This window comes from Ammospiza caudacuta, chromosome 3 (genome assembly GCF_027887145.1).
Source record: "Ammospiza caudacuta isolate bAmmCau1 chromosome 3, bAmmCau1.pri, whole genome shotgun sequence".
NCBI classification, from domain to species: Eukaryota; Metazoa; Chordata; class Aves; order Passeriformes; family Passerellidae; genus Ammospiza; species Ammospiza caudacuta.
The window spans coordinates 27,034,535-27,048,296 of record NC_080595.1 but is presented as its reverse complement, the minus strand read 5'-3'; the positions used below and the strand labels follow the sequence as shown (position 1 = coordinate 27,048,296).

The following is a 13,762-nucleotide window of genomic DNA, read 5'->3' as shown; positions in this document are numbered from 1 at the left end:
GAGCCAACTTGGACCAGCAAGGCTGGGATGTTCCTCTTCTGACACAGGCCTGCTCCTCACCTGGATGGTAGAAGTGGACAAAGGGAAGTAAGTACATGGTAGTTTGCAGTAGCTGGGGTCCTGATGCATTTCTACTAAAAATTATTCATTTTCTAGAATGAATAATTTCATTTCATAGAAATTATTAATTTCTATGGAAAATATTTAGCTCCATTTCAACCCTTGGCCATTTTTTAAACTTGCAATGAATGCAGTCAGAAGTGACACTGAAGTGGGTAAGGTATTTTATCCTGGAAGCTCTCCATGTCCTGAGCTTCCTGGTGACAGGACCTAAGAGGGAGAAACACTACACACACCCCAAGGTACGTGAAAGAAAAGAGCACCAAGGTGAGAGCAGTGTTGTTAACATTACTTTGAAACAAAGCAGAGGTAATGTTTCCAGAGACAACCTGGAATGATGCATTTGTTCTCTGGGCAAGCCCATTGCCAATAATAATGTATTTTTCTGTGTGTGTTTAGGTTGTGGAAGCTGTATCTACTTCCCTTTTGATGCACAGGGAATATTATCATAGAAAACACACGACTGGCTTTTTCAAACTATTCTACCTGTGCCACTCCTGTAGGACCCCAGTGTGTCTTATAAATCTAAAAGGAAAGAGACAAATGACTGACTAAATCCAAGAGATTCACATGATACTAAGCTGATTTAGAAGGGAAAGAACCAGCAACTTCATGCTGGGAAACCCACAAATTGAAAAGAAAAATCAAGGTCAAACATTTAATGACAGGGTGGATAAGTAATTACACCAAAAGAACAGGTACCAAAGGGCAGATTTGTCATCTCTTGAAATTTCCATAATGGCTTTTATTTTTCTGGAAAATAAGGCCATAATCTCAATTACAAATATAAAGTCCACATTATGTCGAATGTCATGTTCTGAAACTGAAGTTGCTTTTAAACCTAAATCCATCAGTACAATTTATGGCTCAAAAGCTCCCCCTTGAAACTAATATAAGCCTGTCATTAGTCTTGTTCAATGAAATCAGATAATTACAGTCTGATTTTTTTTTTTTTTTAGGATATCATCCACAATTCAAAATTCCACCTGGGAACAGGCATCTAAAACCAAGAAACTGGATGAACATCTGTATTTTGGCTGCTGCAACTTTGACCAGTAAGATACTTGCATAGATGTGATTGTGTCTGAAGTGGTTTTATTTCAATGACTCCAGTTGTTGAACAAAAGTATGTTGCCTCCTACCACAGCCATAGTATTTGTTTTCTTCAGCATTGTCTTTCTTGGAAAGCCTACAAATTCAAGGCAGAACATTCTAATAAAAACTAAGGCATTTGGGAAAATAATGACACAGCAATTCTGTGCCAGAAAGGAACGAACAAGGAGGATGATCAGAGACCTCTGTCACTTCCAAACGTCTGTAATGCTTTCATTTCTGAAACGGCCCTGCTTAGAAAAAAATTAGAATGCATTAATTGCTGACAAGGCTCTGACAGAGGGATGGCAGTTACTGTGAGACATTTGCTGCTTTTGTGTTGTTCGGAAGCGCTGGGTGTTTGGAGGCAGCGGAGCCACCGTGCCCACCTGCTGCAGGGCTCCCCTGGCCCTCCTCACCCCGCAGCCCCCCAACTCCCCGGGCTGATCTAACAGGCAGCTCCCCAAAATGGCAGGAACTCAGCCCAGACAGGGAATAGTGCTCTGGCTTGGCGAGCTGAGCCCGCTGGGCGGGCAGGGAAGAGAGGGCAAGGTCTCCCTCTTCTGACAGCAGCAAGCGGGCGGCTGGGCCGGCCAGGACCTCACCCCGGCTCCAGAGCTCCCAGCTCGCCAGGTATCCCTGCCAAATCCTTGTTGAACAGCATCACGACAAGCCCATAGAATTATTCTGAGGTTGAATACTGTAAACGACAGTCTGATTTTTTTTATTCAAAAGTGGGAAGATTGATACTCAAATCCTTTAAAGATTAGAAGAAGAAGGATCAGGAAAACTGAGAACACAAATTAAGGTTTTGTGCTTTTGATGGAGACCAACTCATAACTGGCAGGATAAACACAAAGAATGCAGTCTGGCTATAGCCAGCCCACACAAATTGATGGAAATGTTGTCCTGAGCTAAGAGTTTTGTGTAGCTAAACTTGTTATGGCAGAGTAAGATGGGTCCAATTTATAGCATGTCAGAAGGCTGTTTGATAATCACAGAATATTCTGGGTTGGAAGGGACTCACAAGGATCATCAAGTCCAGCTCTTAAGTGAATGGCCCATACTGGAAGCAAACACACAATCTTGGCCTTACTAGCACCATGCCCTAACAAACTGAATTTCTTTGTTGAAATTTAAATTAGACATTTGCTTCTATTTTGAGTTATACCGCAAACCCTTGTGTTTCAGGCAAATCAAATAACACCTAGCTGATTCAACAGAGATTTGCTTGTATTGATTAACTGGACAAGTAGAGATGCTGAGACAAACCTAGAAGGACTGTTAAATTCCATTGCTTATTTTCAGAGGTAATTTTGGAAATCACAAGTAATATGGGCTATTCTGGGTTCCAGACTAGACACAAAAAACAAACAGAGGCAAAGCACATTTTGAGTTGTGGTTTTAATTCTATTTTCATCATAGTTTATATGACTTAGGACTCCAGCAAGCAAACAAGCCAACCATTGAATCCAAAACTCAGCATAGATTTAGCATAGCTCAGCACAGAGAACTTACAATATTGGAATGCTATTCTTCAGTTAAGTAAAAATAAAATCAGAAAATTAGTAGCTGGCGAGGAAGAAAACAAGACTTTCTCACATTTGTGCATAGTTCAAAGAAATTTAATAACCAAGGGGTGATATCATACTTTTTCACTCTTGCTCTAATCTACACTGTAAATCAAAACAATTTCATAAAAGGTTAAATTATTAAGAACAGTGGGCTGATGGAAGTGTCATGCAACCAGGAAACCAGGATGACCATAAAAAGAAAATGAGGCTGCTGGTAACCATTATAATGTAAGGCTGAATCACAAATGCTAACACCAAAAACCTTTTTCTGTTCCAGTTATAACCCTTGAGAGTTTTGTCTGTTGGGGGTTTTTTCCCTCTTTGAAGGCAGAAGTAGGCCTATAACCATACCCGTTTCAGTTTCTCTCTTCCCAGCTATGGTTTCTTACAGTCTGTCATTGTCCGTGAGCTTAAACAGAGCACTGCATAAGCTGTATGCATCACGTATCTGTCCCCAAGATGTAAAATCCTTCCCTGCGAGGGAACATTTTGGTGCAATCTAATGCAAATGCCGAGCCCAAGGGAAGAAGGACCGATGAGGTATTTCACCAAAATGTTTCCGCAGACTTAAAAAAAAAAAAAATTTAGGACGACCAATGGCAAAGATCAGTGACCACAGGAGCAAGTTCCTACATCGCTCGCTGTATTAGAGAATTAACTTCTAAATTAACCCTAAGCGGAGGAGCCGCCCTGGAGCCGGGAGGCGGCCCCGGCAGCGCAGCAGCCCTTCCCCGCTCAGGGCAGGAGAGCTCCCGGGTGAGAGCGAGCCCGCCTTTGCCGCGGCCACTTTCCCCCTCCGGCGCCCCGGGGCTGGGGGAGGCCGGGCCACAGCGCCCGCAGCCCCCGGCCCCGACGCGGCTGTCCGGCTCCGGACGGCACCGCGGCGCCGGGGGAGCGCCCCTGCATCGCAACCCCTCGGCGCGGGACCCCCTCGGCCCCAGGGCTGCCGCGGTGTCGTCCCCCGGCGCCGCCGCCCGGGCGGGAGCGGGAGCGGTGCCCGGCCCCGGCGCCCTGCGGCATGCGGCGGGATCTCGCGGCAGCCCCTCGCCCGCACCCCGCCGACCCGGCGGGAGCCGCTGACAGGTCGCCGCCAGTGGCCCCGGCACCTGCGCTGCGCTCACCGCCCTGAGAGGAGGGGCTGCCGGCCAGACCGCGGCGCGGCGGAGCGGGAGGGAGGGAGGGAGAGAGGGAGGGAGGCGGCGGCGGCGGCGCACGGCCGGCGGCGGGCGGGCCCCCGGGGGCGGCGGGCGCCCCTCGCCCCGCCGCGGGGCCGGGCGGCCGCGGCGCCACCGACACCTTACTTCCTGCTTCGCTACCCGGGGCCAGACCCATCGCGGCGGAGGGATCCCGCCGCCTCCCGCAGCCTCCTCCCCCTCCTGCTTCTGCTTTTCCCGGCTCCCTGCTGCAAGGAAATTATTTGACAGCGATTTGCTGACACCGGGGATTTTTTTCTTTTCTTTTTTTTTTTTTTTTCTTTTTTTTTTTTCTTTCTTTCTTTTTGCATCACGGACTCGGCAGCTCGGCGGGCGGGGGAGGCCGTGCCGGAGGTAAGTGCCGGTGCCCGGAGCCTCCCCCGGCGCGGGGCCCCCGCCCCGCTCCGCTCCATGTGCCGCCGCCGCCGGGGTGGGTGCCGGGCAGCGGGGCCGCGCCGGGCCGGGCCGGGGGAGTGCGTTTCCTGGCGGAGCGATATTTGTTTACAGGATGGGCGCCGTACTGTAAGTGAAGTAGGACCGAGCCCGGGGCAGCTCCGTAATAAATTAATATCGCGATCTGCTCCCGCCTCGCCGACACCGCCACGAGCCCCGCGCCCGCCCCCCTCCCCCGCCCGCCTGCACTTGTTGCAGACTTCGCGCCAGGTAGGGGCAACGCTTCGCAAGTTTCGTTTTTGCAGGAGCCGGGGCTGCGCTGGAAGGAGAGGAGGGAAGAAAAAAAAAAGGGGGGGTGGGGGAGGAGGGAGAAAAAAGTTTGCAGCTCGCAGTTGACTTTCGGTCTGCAGCGCCGAGGCCCTGCCGGCTGCCGCCGCCTCCTGCCCGTCCGGGCGCGGGCGGGCGGGGGGCGCTGCCCGGTACCTGCCCGGGCCGGGCGGGCGGCGGGGCCGGCGCGGGGCGCCCCCGCCGCGGCGCTGCTGCGAGTCCCGGGCGCCGCCGCGCCGTGCCGGGAGCAGAGGCGGGGAAGGGCGGCTCGGCGGGGCTCGCCGCGGAAGTTCCCCGAGCCGCGCCGCCCCTCACGGCCCCTGACACGAGTGGGCGACCCACGCGCCTCTCCTCCCGTCCTTCGTCCCGCAGCGCGCTCGGTGCCCTCTCGGTATCAGTGCTGGGAGCGGAGCGGTCCCGGGGCTCGGCTGTGGAGCCCTTCCCGGGCGGCACCGCGTGGGGCGAGCTCGTTTCGGAGGAATGGGGATTTCTCCCTCCATTCCTGGGGGAGAGGAGCGCGCGGCGGGCTGGGCGCTGGCGGGGCGCTCCGGCTTTCTGGCCCGTCAAAATTATGGGGTGGTAAGGAACAAAAACTCTTAGCCAGGTGTTTAAATACCGGAGAGGCGATTTGCAAGTGAAATTAATCGGCAGTTAACCAGTTAATAAATGGATAATGCCTATTCATCCTTCTGCTGACTTTACAGAGTGGTTTTCACGTCTGCCTGTCAACTAACCAGGCTTGACTGATCGAGATGTAAACCTAGCCGGGTTATTGCCTTCATCCAGTAAAATCTGACCTGCACTTGCTGTCCTTGCGCATCAGTGCTGGTCGTCATTCAGATAGTTACAGGTGAGGTTCATACATTCTTACAGACTGACATGATGGCAGCAAAATACCTAGGATCACCCATAGCTTAAATATTTATAGAAAATATTGTGTATAACTGCATGATTAATGTTTTAAGCATGTAACCACTGAGGGGAGAGTTTTATGCTGTTGGTAGGTACAATTTTACTGTGGATATGGGAAGAGGAGAGAGTTCACCTGGCAGAGTTGGCCTGGCTTGGCATGGCCACTCTGCTTTCTGTGCCTGTCCTGCTTGGGCCTCTGGCCCACAGAGCTGCCCTGGGGACCAGGGATTTGTCTGCTGCCCTCACTCAGGGTATGGTGTCACGATGAAGTGACCCATGGTTACAGTGCCAGCGTGTGCATGAGTTATTCTTGCATGCGGTACATGCAGCTGATTGCTGTCATCGCTTATCTGCTTTGTGGTCTTGGACGTTCAGTTGGATCAGAATGGAGCCGTTGCATTAATAAGGTGCATCTATCTAGAAATAACCCATTTCGCTTCATTGCCCACTGAAGTGTCAGAATTTAATATGCCCTGGTTGGTACCTTATCTTTTTACTAAGTGTTGTCCAAGGCACATATAACAATAGAAGGGCTGCTGCATGCGTGCTCTATGCATGCATACTATGCAGCTTTGCATAAAACAAATAGACTTTTCACTAGAATTTAGATAAGTGATTTTTCATATGAAGAAAATGTGTTGTATGCATTTTTCTTGCTTCTGTAGAGGATACTCTGATAATCTTTGGAAAAATTAAAGGTTTAAGTATAGCCTACTCAAAAAGTTTTGGTGCAAATGAACACTCTAGAACAATCTGTTCTACCATTGATTAGCAGCTTGTGTTTCTGAAGTTGGAGACCTCAGTGAGGACCTGAGCAGCACTGTGGTATGGTGGTCAAACCTGTGTATCTTGAAAAGCCAAAAAAACTCAGATACAGGTAAAGCACTTCTCTGTGAAACCTGGCCTGAGTGCAAACTGGAGGACTGGCCTTCTGGTGATAGGATAACACTGGACCTTAATCACAGTGTCCGTGTATGTCCTGCTGTTGGCATCCCTCCCTGGGCAAGAGGGATGAGGCCGCAGGTAGCTAGGCAGGCATCCTGCCTCCAGTGTTTAGTATCAGGGGCCAACATGAGCATAAATAAACCACAGCATGACTAACCTCTCTACCTAACATTGACTCATGATGTATTTCGATAGACTGAAAAAGTCTCCATGTCTAAGCCATTTCATTTTCCCCACCTGTATGTTACTGATGATGACCTGCCTATTGAGAGTCCTCCAGTATTCATTTAAGACCATAAAGCAATCCTTGTTTTAGTTTTTTTTTTTTGCCTCTGGGTAGTGCACAACTAGCCTAGATAGAAAAAAGGAATTCCTAGATTTTAAACGCAAAACTCTGTTGCTTCTCTTCTTCTGGCCATTTTAATTCTTGAAGTGATACAGTGAGGCTTGCTATTAAGAATTGGGCTCATTACTTGGCCTCTGGCAGGGACGGTGAGAAGAGTATAAGAGCAGTTCTGTAAAGTACTGTTTCCTAAAACAGTAAGTTAATATTTTGCTGTGAATATTTTCATCTTTTTTTTTGTTGTTGTTTGTTCTAATCAAGGGGGGGGATATGTCACCTAAAAACATTCTCAGCCAAGTGTTTGAGAAGGCCCTTTTCTCCCTTTGCCAATACTGTAATACGACAGTGTAAAAAAGAGGGGCCCTGTGTTGCACCTCCTTAGTATGTGTCACAATAACTGTGAGATAAGGCAGTTTCATTTCAGCTTCCTTAGAAATATGTATTTGATTTTTTGGTTTAAAAAAAAAAACAAGCAGCGTTTGACAAACACAAAATAATGGCTGGTGTGGAAACAGTTTGTTTCCTCCCCTTGGATTCTTTTGATAACTGAATAGTCCCAACAAAAAATTATAATCAGAATTACAATTTTTCCTGTCCCCGAAATTAGCAGATTCTATTGCCTGCTATCCACCTGAGAGTAGTAGGCAAAAGCATCTTCAAGTGCACATGTGAATTCTGCCTGGAGTAGCTGCCACACTTGTGGTTATTTACATAAGGTGAGGAGCACAAGTGGCCACACTGCCTTCCATGGCACTGCTTACAAGGGTAGAGTCACCGTGTGTGTAAGTGGGGAGGGACTGGGGGGCTGCATTCAGAACTAAAGAAAAAGGAAGGCAGCAAATTCCTTACTCTTTGCTGTATGTGAAGTTACAAAACCTCTTCTTAACTTGTCCATCTCTGAGAAACCTATTACTGTAATCAGTTGCAGGGCTGTGAGGGGAAATCGGGCCTTCTAAGATAAAGACTAAAATAGCACATTCAAATATATTTTAAGAAAGGCGACTCTTCCTTCAAAGAGTAGTCTGAACCTGGTTCAAAGAACAGTAGCAACAATTTTATTGGGTTGTTTTTGTCTTTAACAACTCTTTGCTTGAAACCAAGCAGATTTAAGAGATTCACTGAAATTACTTTTGAGCAGCATGCGTTTAGGCACTAAGTTAACTTATGGAGCTTGTAGGAGTATCTCCTGTTCGATCTGAAATGCCGAGAATGGGCTCTTGCACCATCCTCTCCTTGCTGCTGCCACTGTATGTCCAGGCTGGCCAGGAAGACAAAGTGGGTGACACAGTCTGCCAGCAGCTCATACTGACACTGGTTCTTGTTGGATGTTGGTTTCTGTGGGCAGAAGGAATAGTGTTTTGATAGCAGTTTCTTTTCTCTCTTTCTCACTTGCCTGTGTCATTCCGTGATGGTGGGGATGTGGGCTCACCTGGACCTGCTCAAAACAGCAGCAGAAAAAAACCCCCAAACCATTGATTTGTGTGGGGAAAAACTGGAAAATGTGCTCAGACTAAACCTGCTGCCACAGAAACTTGAAGGAAAATACATCATTTATGTTATTTTCTTCTTGAGAGGATAATGGTTTGGGGAACCCAGGACATGCTCTTAAATATATGCCTTATTACTGTGTAATAGTGTGTGATTTTTTTTTTTTTTAAGTGTAAACTCCTTGCATTAGAATGGGGTGTTGCAGGGTTTTGGAGTAGTCCTGGAGCGTTAGGTATATTTTGAGGTTCTGAGTGAAATGAGTCTTGTGGTTTCAGCTTACTCTGTAACAAAGAGTAATGTGTCGCACACAAACAGCCCACCTAAGTTTTCATAATTGACTGATGATTTGCTCTGGAAAGACCCAAAATCCTGATATGAGGCAGAGTCAAAAGGTAGTTGATTTTTTAAAAAAAATTACATTTTAGTTTGTCATTATCCAGTTTACAGTTTAAATTTTGTTGGACTTTCAGACAAATTGCTTCTCTTCGGCTTCCCGTCCCCTGCTCTGGTGGGCTCTTGTCACTTCCCAGGCACACGGGGACAAGTGCCAAGTGTCCACACCCCACCAATGTCTAAAGCAGCCATCCTGGGTCTTGTCACAAATTTTCTCCTGTCTGTTTAGTTTAGCAAGAAAATGGTTTCTGTCTTTCCCCTCCCTCCCCTCATCAACTGCTCATGGTAAGATTTTTTATAGAACCCGCATTGTGATATGTCCTTGAAGTGCAGAGCTGCAAGGTTTTGTTTTCATTTGCCATTTTTTTTCTCTTCATGTTTAAAGTTCATTGCAGCTATAGCAAAGCAAGATTGTTGTAGATGGTCTTTTTTGATTCCTTCCCCCCCCACTCTCTGTGTCAAAAATCTCATGTTCAGTAAAAAGCAAAAACTCAGATTTAGGTACTAAAACTTACTCCAGCTAGCCCTGGAGTGTAAAGACTGCAAAAATAGAGATTGGGAAGGATTGCCCCAGCAAAGCAGGTAGGTGTAAGTTAAATGTTAAATTATCAGCACCTCCTTTTTAAAGGATCCCTGATGGTGAGGTTTTTGTTCACGCCATCTGGCTAGAACAAGGCTTACCAGGACTCTTAAAGGACAGGGGCCATTTGAGGTGCAGAATTTATATCAGGTACTTTCTTTTTAAGTGAATGTCAAATCCTAAATAATTTCAGCATCAGACTGTGTAAAAAAAGTACCCAACGCTGCAAAGCAAGTTTAAAACTTGAGAATGACTGAAATTCTCTGTCTTAAAAAAAAAGTAATTTTTGTCTTTGTTCTCCACTCCATCCTCTCTTCTTCTCGTCCTTTCCCCCACCCCCCAATTTTCATTGATGGGGAAGTTTCATTTCCTTTATTTATATATTTTTAGTGTATGTGTGTTTGGGGGGGCATGAGGGTGGATAGGAAGGAAGTCTGTGTTCTAGTTTTTATATTTAAAAATAAAAAATAGCTAATGCTGGTGTGTTTAGAAATGACTTTAAATACATTTTCCCCAGTAAACCAAAAATTCTGCTGGTGAATAGTGAATATTATTGGGGCATTGAGGGGTTTCGCAACACTTCTGTATGGGTGAGGGTCCTGTCTGAGTTCCATTTGTACTAGCAGGAAAGTGTTTTTCCCAGTACTGTCATGTTTCACATGCCAAATCAGAACTAGAAGTGCATTTTCCTGGAAGGATCTCTATTTACACTTGGAGGGTTATGCCAATTACAGCTACATTAGGTTTTTTAAAAAACTTATAATTCCACACTTGACCTACATAGTAACTTCTTTCATTTTCTTAAACAGCACCCACTACAATCCTGGAATGTCAGTGAGGTAAACCTGCTGTCCTGTGGCTCTGATGTGTATGGGTCCTCTTGCAAGGATCTGATCTTAAGTGGGTCCTCGTGAAATCAATGCTGCTAGAGCTTTGCATAACTTCAAATAGCCCTCTGTTCTCCAGGCAGAATTGAATACACTTTATTGGGGAGCAGGAAATGCGTTATGAAGTATGTTGTTCATATGTAATAATATTTTTTCCTCCAAAGAGATCTCATGTACTTTAATGCTGAATACAATTTTTAAGTACTGCAGGTTAGGAAGTACTGCATTGCAAATCTGTGAAAGTTTGGAGACAATAAGATGAGGTGATTTTAATACACATTTTGATCAGAGACTAAAAGTTACTTACTCTTTTGGACAGTGTGGCAGTTCATGAAGAAGGAGGAGGTAGATGGGGTTTCTTTGGCCAGTGCCTGTAGGTGCTGGGTGTTGTTGCAGGAGTGCAGCTGCAGTGCTGCCTCCTGAACTTGTACCACCAGTGCTTCATTCTGCTGCTACCTTGCTGTATCTTTCCACTGCCGGAGAAGATGTCCGAGTGGAAGATCTTGTTTGTACTAGAGAAAGACAACCGTGACTGGTAAATAGGCTGTTGCTATTTTGTAAGCAGATTTGCTACCTATTTTCTCTTTTTGTGATGTTAAAATTAGCATTGTTAGCAACAGTAGCAGTGTATTAAATAAAATAATGGATGCTGATCAGACTTCACCTGGTTCACAAGTAGGAATACTTGGAAGACCCTGCATAGCTAAACAGAGCTTTCTTTTCCCTAAAATGTAGGCTGCCAAAGCCCTGAAATATGTAGGATATTGACTTAAAGTTTTGTAAACATCATCTCAATTGCTTCTTTTTTGGTCTGCCTCTTTTATATTTTGTTTTATCGTGAGTGTGGAAGCTGGGCTTACCTTGCAGAGAGATGATGGTGTTTGAGTTGGCCCCTTGCTGCTTTCAGCAAGGAGAGGGCTGCGCGTTGCACTCTTTTGGGAGGCTGAAAGCATCTTCAATGACTCCCAGGCCACAGTGGGCCTTGAAATAGCCCTGAGCTCTGTGGCCATTACCAAAGCTGATCTGGGGCCTGTAGTCACCTGAACCACAAGTACACGCCACGTATGGCTCAGTGCTGAACGCAGGAGTTTGGTTGCTGCTTGTGGCCCTAGTATATTTGGAAGGAAATGTGTGGAAGCAGTTCAGATGTTAACTCACTGGCATGATTTTGGGGATTTCTTGGTTACCTTTCAAAAGCTTATATTTAGTGTTGCAGAGGAACCCTTATGTATCTTGGTGAAACAGCAGAAATGCTTCATGTTCGGCCACACTGAGTGGTGCAGCTTTGCAAGAGATTTAATGCTTTGGCCTGTGACGCAGTTCAAATTAAAGCAAAGGTCTCCCATGTGGTTGCTTGCATGGGTCCTCCTATCTCTGTTTTATATCTGCAATTTCAGTATATGCTTCCAGAATGACTTTTTTATTCATTTCCAATCATTCTTCAAAGATAACTGGCAAAAAACATCAGACTGGTTGTGATTTTACAGCAGTAGAAGGTAGACAACTTTGATCTTGTTAAATTAATTTTCTTCATGTGTGGGCTGAGTGTGTAGTGAGCTGATTTAGTTTTTATTGATCACTGTAAAAACGTGAATTCAGCATCAGAGCAATGATAATAAGTACTTGCAGTGATATTCTAATGAGTTTCTGGCAAAAATAAGGTGGAAAACCATCTCGTAGACTGACGTGCTTTACTGGTGAGATGCTGAACCAGGATACATTATTTGAAAGGGTTGAGTAAAGGTGTTTGAAGTTCTAACTCTCTCTGGCAACACACTTGCCACGAGCAGGAGCATGCCAAACCAGGCAAGATGCAGTCTTTTCATGGAGGCGTTTGAGTGTCAGAAATTACATTCTTGCCTCTCTCTGGAAGGGCTTTCACTCCTCTGATCATGCCAAGGTAAGACAGGTTGTAGGAACCAAGTGTCTGCTTTGTTAGAAGGTGTCTCTGAGCACAAGCAGTGAAGCACTGATGACCTTTCCGTGCCCATCCTCAGGAATGCCCTGCAGACCATCGCCGTGTGTTCCAGCAGGTCTGCATGGCAAAGCATCAGGTATGGAGTGGGGGAGTGGAGAGAGGTTTCTAAATTAGCAGGCAATTTATGTCTGGAAAAGTGAGATTCATATCCATAGCTACGTTAAACACATATTTCTGAATATGGCAGGGGCATATCTCCATTTAAGGTGGTAGTAATTCCTCTAAGCCAAAATATTTGCAGAAGTATGGGCAGGCAAGTTCTCTCTCATTCTTAATTGATGCTGTGTTTCCAAGACTCGAAGAGGTTTCTCAGTTGTGATGGTGAACAGTGATTCTCTGTATTTTTTTTTTTTTTTTTTGTCAGTTAAGCTTGTTTTATGCTGTCAGAGTTCAGTAAATTGGTATGTGAGCAGCATGGATCACAATGAAAAAGTAGTTTGATAACATTAGAAAATGAGAGGCAAATTTTTTTTAAAGTGAGGAAAAGGTTTTTTTAGGACTATGAAATTTTGTAAGAGATGGTTTATAATTAACTTTAATACATTTCTAAAGTTGCTGCTATTATAATGAAAGAGCATGAATAAGAGAATATGCCTTGCAGGTAAAATGAAAAAAGATTTCACCGTTTATACACTTGAAAACCAAAGATGCATTGCAGAGGATGAATTTTACTGCTTCTATATTGCTTGTAGTAAAAAGTTGGTCTTTGAAGTTGAAAACAGCTTTAGATTTAAAGAAATAATACACCTGAAAAGGGAGGTTCACAGAAAAAAAGACATTGGATTAAGTACTGTTTTGTTAATGAAAAGAATGTAAGTTAAGCCAAATGTGGTTGCATGCATAGTAAGGTACTGCTTAACATGAGTGGGAATAATAAAATAAAGTCTTAGCAGACTTTTATTTCAATGATTTCCAACTTTCAGAAGTTTTAATCTGGACGTTGCATGCACATACATAAACGATAGACTAATACCACAGAATTACTCTAATTTTTGAAAGAAGCTGTACTTTGATGCTGGGAGTCTGTCAGCATACAATCCCTAGGCTAACTGCTTGATCGTGAGTTAAAGTAGGGGTTCATTAAAATAACATGGGCTCATCTGGTTTTAAAGGCCCCCTCTCAGCCAGTAAGCAATGGTTCAAAACGAGTAAGGTTGCAGTGCAGACATTATAGGGCAGTGGCACATAGATTGCTACATAAAGCTGCCTGATGGGAAGGCTTCTGTCAGATTGTGTGCTCAGTATTGGATTGGATTTTTCAATTTTTACTCATCTGTAGCAGTGCCTGCTCTTGTTAGAGTTGGTTGGACTACCTGTGTGACTGTTTGAAATAAGGTGCAAGGTTGGGTCTGAGTATGACTGACTGCAGCTCTTTGTTGTAATTATTTTACTCTCTAATGAAATTGTATTCTTCTAGTTGAAGTATCATAATTACAAAGTGGATGATGGCCTTCAGTTATGTAAGGAAAATCCTTACATTTAAGCCCCATGCTATCCTTTGCATAAACAGCTCTTTTTTCTTTTCTTTTTTTTTTCA

At 45.1% G+C, this 13,762-nt stretch overlaps 1 protein-coding gene across 6 annotated transcripts in view; it reads left to right on the top strand.

Moving 5' to 3' along the window:
- The first annotated feature begins 3,806 nt into the window (after positions 1 to 3,806).
- Positions 3,807 to 13,762, top strand: part of TRERF1 (transcriptional regulating factor 1) — a 97,864-nt gene continuing 87,908 nt past the window's right edge. For 5 of the 6 annotated variants that reach the window (XM_058801665.1, XM_058801664.1, XM_058801662.1 and 2 more), the window contains exons 1-2: positions 3,807 to 3,869; positions 4,305 to 4,333. The gene's annotated coding sequence lies outside the window, so the exon portion shown is untranslated. Of the gene's footprint in view, positions 3,870 to 4,304; positions 4,334 to 4,501; positions 4,643 to 13,762 lie in introns of those variants that run through there. The other variant, XM_058801660.1, reaches the window with a different exon arrangement.